This window comes from Pogona vitticeps, chromosome 3, assembly GCF_051106095.1.
Source record: "Pogona vitticeps strain Pit_001003342236 chromosome 3, PviZW2.1, whole genome shotgun sequence".
Lineage (NCBI taxonomy): Eukaryota > Metazoa > Chordata > Lepidosauria > Squamata > Agamidae > Pogona > Pogona vitticeps.
This window is the reverse complement of record NC_135785.1, coordinates 21,361,008-21,374,555: the sequence shown is the minus strand read 5'-3', so window position 1 is coordinate 21,374,555 and position 13,548 is coordinate 21,361,008. Positions and strand designations below refer to the sequence as shown.

At 39.0% G+C, this 13,548-nt stretch overlaps 1 long non-coding RNA gene across 1 annotated transcript; it reads left to right on the top strand.

The window, feature by feature from the left end:
• Positions 1 to 3,895: 3,895 nt before the first annotated feature.
• Positions 3,896 to 5,435, top strand: LOC144587778 (uncharacterized). The gene is made up of 2 exons (XR_013542922.1): positions 3,896 to 3,990; positions 5,317 to 5,435. It is a non-coding gene; the product is annotated as an uncharacterized LOC144587778 (long non-coding RNA).
• Positions 5,436 to 13,548: the final 8,113 nt, after the last annotated feature.

Sequence of the window (13,548 nt, the reverse complement as noted above, 5' to 3'; positions counted from 1 at the left end):
TTGGGTTACTCAGGAGTTTTGGACTGTGACTCCCAGAAGCCTTCACCACCAGCTGTCCTGACTGGGGTTTCTGGGAGTTGCAGTTTAAAAGCATCCAATTAACAAAGGTTAAGAACCACTGACATAGATAATATCATAGTATGTATGTATGTATGTATGTATGTATGTATGTATGTATGTATGTATGTATGTATGTATGTATGTATGTATGTATGTATGTATGTATGTATGTATGTATGTATGTATGTATGTATGTATAACTGAAAAGTAGAGAGTTAAGGAAGTTTTGTAGCTTTTCGTCAAAACTAGTTGTCTCATAATAGTGACTCTATTGCCTTTGAGAGATTTCAAACAAAAGCTCATTGATCAGAAAGACACAAAGAACCTTTTCAATTCTACTACTTTTGTTAATTCATGCAACTGTAGTCATATTTCCAAATATCCTGAATTTTTACAGAAATCTATAAGAACTTGTTTGTTTGTTTTTTGTTAAGTCATGCCTGACTCTTTCTGACCATGGACCAGAGCACGCCCGGCCCACCTGTCTTCCACTGTTTCCCAGAGTTGGTCAAATTCATGTTGGTAGCTTCAGTAACATTCTCCAACCATCTCGTCCTCTGTGCCTTCTCCTCCTGCCTTCACACTTTCCCAGCATCAGGGTCTTTTCCAGGGAGTCTTCTCTTGTCATGAGATGGCCAAAGTATTGGAGCCTCAGCTTCAGGATCTGTCCTTCCAGTGAGCACTCAGGTTTGATTTCCTTCAGAATAGATAGGTTTGTTCTCCTTGCAGTCCAGGGGACTCTCAAGAACCTCTTCCAGCACCACAATTCTAAAGCATCAATTCTTCGGCGGTCAGCCTTCTTTATGGTCCAGCTCTCACTTCCATACATCACTACTGGAAAAACCATAAGCTTTGACTATGTGGACCTTTGTTGGCAAGGTGATGTCTCTGGTTTTTAAGATGCTGTCTAGGTTTGTCATCACTCTCCTCCCAAGAAGCAGGTGTCTTTTGATTAGTCCATACCTTCTCTAAATTACTCAAGCCCCTTCACCATGATAAGGCAGCCATCCATGAACTATATGTTCTAATGTTTTTCTGAGACCAAACCCTCTCTCCAATATCACAATGGTTTGCATCAAAGAGAATTTTTTAAAAAATATATCCCATTTATCATCTAAGAATGAATTAAGTCAAGGTTTATATATTTTATGAAATAGTATGTATAGTAAGAGGAGCCAGCTGCACTCCTGGGAAACACCTTTCCTGTACGGGCTCAAATAGTCTGTAAAACCTCCTCAATTTCTTCTGTATATTCCTTACTATGCACGGTGAATGAAGTGGGATACATTGCATTTTAATTCAGCTGAGGACCACCTCAGATGTCAAATGAAATACTTATTTCCTTCTGTGCTTTCCTTCCAAGGATATATGTCATTCAAAGCTCAGTCAGACATTAACATGAAGGCTGTTTCCCTCCCATTAACCAATCACAATATAAAAGCGAGTAAATTTGTATCATGTGAATGAACTAAGTTTACAATAGATTGGTTTGGGAGAGTAACGATGGTATTTTTGTTACCACATGTTTGGCACTTGACCTATTTTACTTTTGCAGGTTCTAGAATACTCCAGTAGGGTGGCTTTTAATTCCTGCTTTGCACCATTCTATACAAACCGAAATTCACAGAAATCCGTTAGGGGTTTTATTTCAAAGCTCCCATTAATTTTATTATTTATTTATTTAAAATATTTTTATTCTGCCTTTCTCCTTAAAAAGGACTCAAGGTGGCTTACATCATTAAAAAGAAAATATTTATAAGCCATCTGCAATTTGAGTGACTATGGACTTTTCTGGACTGTGGAATTTTCTAGGCTGGTCCATCTAATTAAGCACTAATCAATTATTCCTTCCAGCCTTTAATTTTGAACAGAGTCCTGTCTCTCTCCTGAGTCCCCACCCCTTATCTCTGTGCTTTTATTGTGTCACTGGAAAAGGATTTTTGCCAGAAATTCAAAATCTGCAACAAAATCGTCAGCTGGTTTCATATGCCCAAGTGAGTTCTGTCTTTCTTTTTGACAAATGTGAATCTCCTATGTTTTATGGCTAATGACATTTGAAACCAAAACAGTTTCTGCTCTTTCAGTAGTATTTTCAAAAAACAGTCTGTGCTCTTTCTGTAGTATTTCTATTTCTAGTATTTATTTTATGAAAATACAGTGGACCCTTGACTTACAGACGACTTGACTTACTGACTTTCTGAGTTACAGATTTCTCTGGCCGCAAAATTTAGGTTTGACTTGCAGCCTGAGAATTGACTTACAGACCAGAAAAAAACCAAAATGGAACAAAAACGGCCTGTTACGGGATTAATCGGTTTTCAATGCACTGTAGGTCAATGGAGACTTGACTTACAGACTTTTTGACTTGAGAACCGCCTTCCAATATGGATTAAGTTCTCAAGTCAAGACCCCACTGTACTTGCTTCAGGTTTTGGCCAAATGTAAGCCGCATTCAGATATTCCATAAAATGGTCAATCTGAATGCATAACAGAAGGAGCAGGAGGGTATTTTGGTAAGCTTTCTGTCAGCGATTGGCTGCCTGAGTGGGATTTTTAGATGGATTGTTATGTCTTACTGCTTTGAATGTGTTTTAGTACTGCTTTTGTTTACCATTTCTGAGGGTGGTATTTCTTTCTTCTTTTTAAATATTTGTATACTCGTTGTATTTAGCTTTAAATATTGTATTTTAATTATGTAAGCCACCTTGGGTTCTTTTTAAGGAGGGTAAAAATATTTGAATGAATGAATGAATGAATGAATGAATGAATGAATGAATGAATGAATGAATGGTCCATCTCCTCTATTGTAGCTGTGCACATTGTAGATTTAGACCTGAAGAAGCTCTATGCAATAAGAACTCCTGGACCCCTGAATAGGACTTCTTGATCCACACATGTATACATCCAAGGCGAAATTCTGCCTACAAGTGGGAACTGGCCGAGGATCAAGAATGACCTCACCCTTCCTTTCCTCTTAAGTGCAAATATATCATGGATACATACAGATTTCACAGCACTAATTTTTATTCAAAAATTGCCCAGTGCCTTATACATCTCTCAAAGCCATCAATATATTATATTTGTTCTCAACAAGTGACTTACTTCTGCCTGGAATATGCCAAGTTTCCAGGCCACAGGAATCCATTCAGTTGTGTGATCATACGCTTTCCTAGAGGCTGATAAAATTGTTGCTTGAATTTAATTGACCAGTTCGCCAATACTTTTTTGAAATTTGTTTTCGCTCCTGTTCATATATCTTCCTTGTAATTGCCCTGTCTAATAAAGGAAGAGAAACTATGTCAGTTCTTGTTCTTTGTTGCCTATATTATTCCTCTTATAAATAAACATTTAATCTCACATTTATTCATATAAATGTAAATGTTATTGCCCTGAGATACTTATATCTTTTTCTGCCGTGATATAATGCAAGATTGTGTGTGTGTGTGTGTGTGTGTGTGTGTGTGTGTGTGTGTGTGTGTGTGTGTGTGTGTGTGTGTGTGTGTGTGTGTGTGTGTGTGTTTCATTTTAGTTTAGCTGTCCTTCCATTAAAGCTATGCCTGATTTTTTTTCCTTCTCATAGATTATGTAGAAGTCATTGATTAAACAGATTTTTTTCAGCTAATAGAGTTCCACTACATGGCCCTATGGAACTTTTACATGAAGAGTGGAATATTACTATTTGATTCTTTTCTTTTTTTTTCCCTTCAGAATGTTATAATTTATGTTTCTTATGTCCAAGAAGTAACTTTGTTATAACAAGTTTATTCTTTTAACAGACATATTTTTGACAAGTCTGCAATATAACAAATTTTATAGTGCTGGAGTTCTGTTTCATAGGTGTAAGAGTACAGGATCCAGAGGGAAACATACATTTGCCATTAAGTGGATAGTGCCGCAAAGAGGGCCTCCACATTTAATGGACACATAAAGGTGAGTGATTTGGGCCAAATCTGTTGGCTTCAATTGACCTTCACATATTCAAGTCTGTAGTGATTTGTTAACATAAAGAAATTCACCTGCAAATGTTACATCATTTGTGTAGTTATGCAAGAGGATTTGGTCAATTATCCAATGGAGATTTGATCTCTATAATAGTGTCATATTCCCAAGCCACATATCTGGTGTCAGACCCAACTATGCAAGTGTTTGGGCCATCAGCCAGATTGCTAACTACAGCTGGTTACAGGGACCACATCCCCCCCTGTTACATCAGCTTCACTGGCTGATGATCCATTTTCGGGCTGAATTCAAGGTGTTGGTTCTAATCTATAAAGCCCTAAATAGTTCTGTCTCAAGGACTGTATCTCCCTTTATGAGCCTCCTCAAGTGTTAGGATAATTAGGAGAGGCCTTTTCTTCCACCCAGCCAGCTTCATAGGCATGTTTGGGGAGTTCATGGGAGAGGCCCTTCATTGTAGCTGCTCCCAGACTTTGGAGGTCCCTCCCATAGGAGGCCAGGCTGGCCCCATCTTTGCTGTCCTTCCACATGCAGGCAAGCCTTCCTTGACTAACCGGATGTCTGAATGGGGTTGTTAAATACATTGTTCTACCATATTGCTTTGCATGTGTTTTGGTGTTGCCTATAGTTATTTTGTATGGCATTTGATCCTTTTCAGTGTTTGTATATTGACTCTTCTTAGTGTTCAATGCAGTACAGTGGTGCCCCACATAGCGAGGTTAATCCGTTCCGGATTAACCGTCGCTATGGGGAAACATCGCTATACGGAATGGAAAACGTCATAGAAACGCTCTTAAACTCACCGTTCTGCGAAGTTTCTCCATAGCGCCGCCATTTTCGCACCCTCGGTAAGCGAGGGCAGGGTGCGAAAATGGTGAGGCGGCCATTTTCTGCACCCGGCAGCCATTTTGGAACCACCAATCAGCTGTTCCCAAAATGGCCACCAGGTGCAGAAATGATCGCAATGCGATGTTTAGCCTATCTAAACATCGCAATGTGATCGCATTAGCGACACCAAAAAACGGGTCGCTATGCGGATTCTTCATTAAAGGTTGCGCTCGTTAAGCGAGGCACCACTGTATTTTAATAATTTGAGCTGCTTTGGGTTCTATTAAGGATAAAAGTGAGGTAAAATATTTTAAATAAATAAATAGTGAATAAATAAACCTCTGCAAAATGGTGTCCTACATGTTTAGAAACTAACATGTGAAGCAGATATGTTCTAAATTGAATTTACTGAGTGTGTTTTTGTTTTGAAGTTGTATGGACTTTGAGTATTAAAAAATCATATGCCCACAGATGCAGCATGACACGGTCAAGGCCATGATGCCACCACAGAAAATTCCTGCCATGTTTAGTCTGTTCATGGAAAAAGGCCACCTAGTAAGGTTCTTCAAAGTCATGTTGTGTAAATAAAACATTTCCTTTGTCCTTGTGTTGACGCCCTACAAACTATTTGGAAGCTGCTGTTTCCTTTTGAGTTTTTTTTTCCTTTCTGAGAAATGTACTATATGCTTGTATTTAGGAATGAAATATTGGTTTGTGTGAGTTTTTGGGGGTGTATTTTTTAGTAACTCTGATAAATTGTGTAATAAACACAGACAGGAATACAAGCACAATAATTCATATGGAGGTTTGCACTGTTGAAAAATATCTGACTGAACTGTAGGCAGTGGTGAACCAGGGAAAAACATATAAAACAGATTAATAACAAAACTTTTGAGTGAACTGAGGTTATGTAGTTTCTTCTCAGACTACACTCACACATATTGTTTCTGGAAGGAGTCTAGGGAGAGATTACGAAGGACTTGAACCATCATTCTTTTGCTTGGGCAGCTAAAGTAAGCATTGGTAGCTTCTTTTCAAAGGCAGTGTGGGATTAGAGCAGCTTTCCTTATTTCGGGGTAAGTCACGTCCCTTACCCATTCTCTTTGTGTTACTAGTGCATGACTTCTGACTCAACAGAGAAAAAAAACAGATTTGGTTTGCTCAATGGAGAAGGTATGCTTTAAAGCGGAGGTCCCCAACCCCTAGTCTGTGGCCCGGTGCTGGTCTATGGGCTGAGCAACACTGGGCTGCAAAGACAGACCTCCTGCCCCACCCCCTGCACACACTCACCCCTGCACAGCCCATTTGTGTCTGTGCGTACACTCCAGCATGCCCGTGCAAGCGCCGCACCACCATTTGCACATGCGCACGAGCACAAGTGGCCCAGACAAGCATTGCACTGCTATTTGCGCATCCACAAATGGTGGTGCAGCACTCACACGGGTGCACACAGGTGTGCACGAGCATGCATGCGCTCATGTGAGAGAGAGCACCCACTTGTTTGTGCATGCGCACAAGCGCAGGGGGTGCCCTGCCTTCCCCATCTGGTCCATAAACTGAAAAAGGTTTGGGACCACTGCTTTAGAGTAATATCTATCTATCTATCTATCTATCTATCTATCTATCTATCTATCTATCTATCTATCTATCTATCTATCTATCTATCTATCTGTCTGTCTGTCTGTCTGTCTGTCTGTCTGTCACCTAGCTATCTATCTAGCTATCTACACTCCTACAGCCCATTTAGAGAACTATCCGTACAAAAGCCCAAGTTGGTGATGGTAATAGTGTAAATTAAATTAAATTAAATTAGGAGAAGGTTCTCAAAAGAGAGAAGAGCAATAATTTTGTCTGAAGAGCAATACTTTTGTTTATTATCTAAACATTAGGAGGGTGCAGGCCAAACACACATTAGTAAGTTTCATAAAGAAATGGTCACCTCTAAGAGGGCTTGATTCCTCATTAAAGTCTTCCAGGCCTCCCTCAAGCTGGCCACCCACAGTGTCAGGAATTAGAAGGCACAGGTGGAATGGCTGATAAATCTGAGGGAGAGATGTTCCCATAGGTAGAAAGGTCTCAAACCAATCAAGACTTTTTACAACATTAACACTTTGAACCTCAACTGGAAGCATAGTAGCAGCCAGTGCAAATGGGCCGGGACCAGAGAGACAGGATCATATTTCTATGTCCCTACAACTATTACAACAGTGACTGACTTTGTTTCCAAGAATGCTGCAATGTGACTAGGATTAATTTATTCTAGAAAGTACGAGTGATCTGTTTTTAATAAACATTTTATCATGCTCACCTTTAGTTCTTTAAGAAGGTTGAGTGTGGTAGCATTTTTCAATCACACAAACTTTGAACTGCACATTACAAGCATTTGGGAGAGATGCTTACAATGAACAGCTATACTGCCTCAGATATATCTTTGTTCCTTTCCTAAACATTGTCAGGTGTCAACAGAAAAGGTCCTTATACTCAAGAATCTTTTTGGATGCAAGGATGAGTCTTTTAAAAGAAAGAGGAAAAACCTCCTCCATTGAATGAAGAATGGGTTTGCATTATTTGCTATACAAGTTGTCTGTTGATTCTATTGAATGGTAATTACTTCTATAAACTCCCCAGCTGTTTGTAGTTAATAGCTGCATGCGAAATTCAGGTGGTACTCAATATGCTTGCTTGACTGACTCCACTCCACCTGGCTAATGAAAGCGCTCTTGTGTAGGAGAGATAACTCAGCTAGAATGTGAAAAATTTGATCATTTCAACAGCAATTAGATTTGCCACAGAAACTCCTACGACACAAATTCACAGTGTAGTACTTCTTTGGATGGAACCTTTTCAAAAGGGAAATGGTAAGTAATTGTAAATGTATGCTCCATTAATGCAATCAGAAATATTGTACCAAATCACAATCTTGAATCTTCTATAGCAGAAATGGGGGAGAAAAGCACAGCATCTATAAACATGGAAAATAGGTCTCATTTCTAAACCTGAGCAATGATCAAAATGAAATGTTCATTGTCTGCTCTTCGGTACTTCCCCTCTTCTTATGTTGTTCACAAGTTTCATTATACATGGCAAAATATTGAAGATTAGATTCAGAATGAATGGTAACCCAACCATGGCAGAATAATTCTGAACTCCCAGCTCAATGAATGTTTAACCTTGTTCCATAGACATCCACTGAAAGTTATGTTTAGATGGTGCAGTTCGTACATTCATCTGAAGTTTTGAATAGAATCTATTTCATCATTTTCATTTGTTGTGTTCAAAACTGCCAGACCTGATGACATGGGGGTTGTTTGAAAAGTATTCGGAAACTTTACGTGGATCTATTTTTGAAACTATCTGGAAATGTTGCTTAGGGCTTGGTTACAGGTCATGACACTCTTGGTTTTAGCAGTCTCGAAATCAATTTCAAAATATAGAGCTAAGAAAGTTTTTTTGGGGGAAGGAACATAATTTTTTTTCCAGAAAGCCTGCTTTTTTTCTTAAACACACACCATTACAAAGACTATTTCGAATCATTTTTGCATGTGTGCTCACCTATGTCAGAGTAAATTGTATCTATGGGGTTTATTAAGCATTGGATGCCAGGATCACGTAGGGTAATTTTGCAGTCCAATCTGTTATTTTTTTTTCTATCTGTAACACTCATCTAGCACTATTCCACTCTGGATACATACATACATACATACATACATACATACATACACACACACACACACACACACACACACACACACACATACATACATACATACATACATACATACATACATACATACATACATACATACATACATACATACATACATACATACATACATACATACATACCAAGCCCTTGGATTCCAAGCCCTACCTCCTCTGGGCACTGCCTCTGAGTTTTCAACCACCTCAGGGAGTGGGATTTTGAAGAACTGAGCACCTGTTTGGCCAATAAACCAGCATGAATCACTGCACCAGTGGTTTGTGCCAATCTCTACTCATTATGGAAATAAAATGATAAATGCAAATGACACTCCATTGGTTCTTTAGGCCAGCAGAAGGAATGGGTGTTTGCGAATTGGGTTGCAAAGACTGAACCTTGGGTTCAGAGCTGTATGCAAAGTTTTCTGCACCTGTGTTGTGCTTACTTTTCTTCCAGTTCTTGCCTGTCCTCCCTTTGTCATATTAAAAGGACCCAGCCTTTAGTCTCAAGTTTTGGCCTTGATCTCTCAGGGAATGGAGTGCCACAGACTTGGTCTCCCTTAAGGCTGATTTTATATTTTAGGCATGGCCTAAGGGTGTTTAGTGATTCTATAGCTGAGACAAGATTTGAATGAGGAATTTTTCCAGTTTATGATGTAAGTTACTATGAGCCCTGCTGGTCCTAACCAGATCAGCCTAAGTCTTTCTTCCATCTCTGGATCTATAGACCAAAGCACATGTGGGTCTGTACAATTGGGTTTTACCCTAATTGAGATAGGGATAAAAAAAAACTGATTGGCTCCTCATGGGTTGGTTCTCTTCACTTCCCTCAAGTCAAAGTTTGATTCTGTAACCCATCATTTAACACTCCAGTCCAAGGGTCTTCTACTTGAAGATGTAGTCCCGCTTCCTGAGGTGTTCAGGTTCCTCAAGAGGGTCTTTCTCTGTTTAGAAGCTCTCATTCAGTTTTTCCAAGTCATCTCCCAGACCCCCTCTTTCCTTGATCTCCTCTACCAGGACATCAAGTTGCAAATGTGCAGTCTTGACCCCTTGCTCCACTTTTCTCTTCTCCCCTCCTGATGGTGTCTGCCTCTCTGCTTCTAGTACCTCTCTTATATCTCTTAATTTCCAGAGGTTTCTCCTTCCCATTCTCCTCTAGGGGTCGTTGCTCCTTTCCCAGGTTTTCCACCTGGGTCTCACTCTCTAGGGCCCTTTTCCCTGTGCCATAGGTTCCTTCCATCCAGGATTTATCTGTTTCTCACTTTCACCCAGTCCTAGACACCACACTTTAAGAAGAATGCCAAGAAACTGGAGCAAGTTCAAAGGAGGGCAACGGGGATGATCGGGGAAAAGAAATATTGAAAGAACTGGGTATTTTAGCCTTGAAAAAAAGTAGACTGAATGGAGATGTGATAGCACTTTTCAAAAACTTAAAAGGTAGTCATATGGAGGAGGGGCAGGATCTGTTCTCGATCATCCTAGAGTGCAGGACACATAACAGAAAGCCAGATTTAAGTTGACTATCAGGGGGGACCTCTTAATTGTTAAAGCAGTACAGTTATGAAACCAATTACCTTGGGAGATGATGAGTGCTCAAATGCTAGAGGCATTCAGGAGAAAATTGAACAACAATCTGTTAGATCTGTTTTGATTTAGATACCTGCATTGAGCAGGGGGTTGAATCCGATGGCCTTATAGGCCCCTTCCAACTCAATTATTCTTTGATTCTCTGATTTAAAGATACAGAACTGTAACAAGGAGGATCAGGGACCTGAAAATTGCCAATTCACAGCTAAAAGACATATTGTCATGTATGCATTTCACCTCAACCCAGTATTCTCCACTTGGGAGAAATCTAGTGCACTTCTGTTCAAATTAAAAGTCTTTTCTGAATTTGCATCTATTCATGCAAATTTTAATCAGCACTCTCTTCTGTTCTCTGCGTTTGGTGATCCATAGCCATCTTTTTTTGCTGATGCAGAAGTGCTCATCCTAACAACAACAGGCACTCGGTCTTATGAATTGTGTCATTTTCCAGTTCTTTATTAGGAGCCTGCAAATGGCAATGCATTTCTTTTAATGGAAAGTAAACCTTAAAAGCATTTGAAAACAAAATAAAAGACTCCCTTCACTTCAGGAAGCAATGCGAGAGCTGAATCTGTGCCTAGTGCAAACAAATTGGGATTGCATGCATATATTTTTAAAAGCCAGCTCCCAAATTAAGCCTGATGTGGACCTAATGAAAATTCAAATCTCCGCCAAATAACTGGCTTCTGCATAAAGCAGAGTGAGAGAAATATACAAGTACTGCTGTCAGTTTTCATGCCATTTTCTGACGATCACCAAAGCATGTAGAAAGTTGATGCTATTTTATCCCAAACAAATCGCACTCCGGAGTTAAATGCTAGCTGAGTTTTAGCAGCTTGTTTGGTATACCAAAGCAACACCACTATTTATTCTGACATTTTCCCAAAATTAATTAGCATCTTTGTGGATAGAAGGAGGTGAGAACCATGGACATCAGGTGCATTTTGGGGCAGATTTCGGCACAAGAGATACAAGAAAGGCAATTCAGTGCATTGCTGCCGAAAGATAGTAAAATAAATTGAAGTCACTGAGGTACAAAATGTTGGTGAAGTATTTAATTTCACACTATAAAAGGCTGTGCTTAAGTGTTAGTAACGCTAAGCTAAATTAGCCAGAATGTGCAATCTCTCCATTTTTGTTTGTGCTGAGGAAACATTTAGCTTTTCTCTGACACCTTCATCAGTTTACAGAAGGAAGAGTACCTCGTCTCATTGTTGATTGTAATAAAGGAGCAACTTTGCTCTTTTAAAGAGGGAAAATCACTTCTTTTAGATGAGGAGTGTTTACAATTAGTGAGTGACTGGAAAGTACTTTTAAACAAACAATTCCAGTTACACGAGTTACACAAATAAGGCCTGCATTTCATTGAGGTGCTAAAGCTGTGTGGCGCTTTAGCCATTCTATCTACCCTCATTTATCAAAAATGATCCAATTTCCAGCATCTGTAAATAAAAGATATGGGGAATCATATTAGTTTCATTTTCCACTACATTCTAATTTTAAAATCTCAAGTGCCTTCTTTCCTGGATATGAAAGAAAAAGCCTAAAATAAAACTGTGAACAATGGGAAACTCTTATCCAAAATGAATGGAAGTGAAATTCTCTCCCATCCACTCTCGCTAGATTTAATGGTTACAACTCTTCCTGGAATGGAAAAGACTGTTTATTACTTGCTTGTCACAGAGGCATTAAAAAAGAGGAGCCTTTTAAAATAAAAAAGAAGTGGCAGATCAAATTTATATGACTAATATGGCTCAATTCACAGGTATTCATACCAGACTATTTTATGCATTTGTCTTGCTATTCAGTGGTCCTTGGATCACTGGTGGCCACTGCGTGCAGGACTATGACAATCCTTGGTCTGATGCAGGACTGCTTAAATCCCTGGTCTGATCCTACTCAGCCTTTCTCATGTTATTGGCAGTTAACCAATAATCAAAGCCCTAGCTCTGAATGTATGGATGTTTTCATCTCTCTCACATTGCTTTCTTCAAATATCTGCTTTCTTAACACTCATTCCTTCCTGCTAAGGGTCTGTGAATGTCACCCATTTCATGTTGGTCCAAATGACTTATTTTAAAAGTATGAATTGGTTTATTTCAACCCAATTTGTAGCCTGTCTGCATCCGTATGTGTGAAAATATACAGAAGTGATTGTACATCTTTATATGGGCCTGGATGGCGGGGGGGGGGAGAAAACAAAGGAGGTGATGAAACACAGTGCCATTAACTACAGCTCAACGTCAAGTGTGCAAAGAAGGTTTGCACCTTCCTTCATTCTACTTTCTTCCCTCTCTCCCTCCTTTTATTTTCCCTCCACTGCTGGGAACTAACCAATTTATCATGATTTACTCAACAAAAACATTAGTTAAAGGGAAATGTTCCCAGTTAGTAGGTTCACTAAGTAGAATACTGATTGCTGCCTTGTATGTCTTATTTGCACTAACCTTCCCATCCCTAGGCAAGCACAATTTAAATAAAACCCCAACATGCTGAAAAAAATAAAAACCACCCGTAGAAACACCCACAAAAGTAAAGTACAAGGCAGAAGATAGCTTAATGTGAATATGACCCTTCCAGCTCACAGAAACACTCAAGAAATTGGATTTTAAAGTGTAATACAAAATGTCATCTGCAGCTGCCTAAAAGAAAGGAAGAAATACATTCCAGTACACACCCACCCTATGATAATGAAAATGATAAAGTAGCAGTCTCTAACAAGTGAACCCCCTTCCCTTACTCTGCCAAGATGTAAAAAAGCACCCAATCTGAATTTGACAAGGGAATTTATCTCTTTTATCTGAGCCCTTCTAGGAGGTCCATAATTTAGAATTCCAACCTTGGGTATTTTCTTGGTGCTTGAGCTATTGATTTCCTATTATTTTCATTGTCCTTGTTCTGTATCACTTTTGTTTTATGAGTGAGACTCCTTGGCACCATGTTTCTCCCTCTCCCCAGATTTTAAAAACAAATTGATATTTCAGTTTTCTTCAGAGCCCTGATTCAATTCAAGCACCACTTTGAACTTCCTTGCTTGAATTTAGATCAGTTCAGAAATGGTCAAATATCACTTTGCTTCAGATCCAAAATAATTTACAAATATTAAGTAACACACCCCTATTTCTTGCATTTAAATAACATTGTTAATTGTCATAAGTTCTTATAAAAATGAACTGAAATTTATGTCTCAAATACATGGCAGACTATTTGAAAGTAAATGAATCGAGTATTCTTATGGAGTCAGCAAAGACTTAAAACAATTTATACAGGGATGTGGAAATGTTTTTTCTGTGTCAAAGCTAAATGTTAGGAGGACTGCTCAACACCTTGCTCACTGAAAATATATTTGCACGCATATGTGATGTATGCATGTGTTTGTGGAGTTTTGAACGATATAAGAAGAACATACAATCTGAA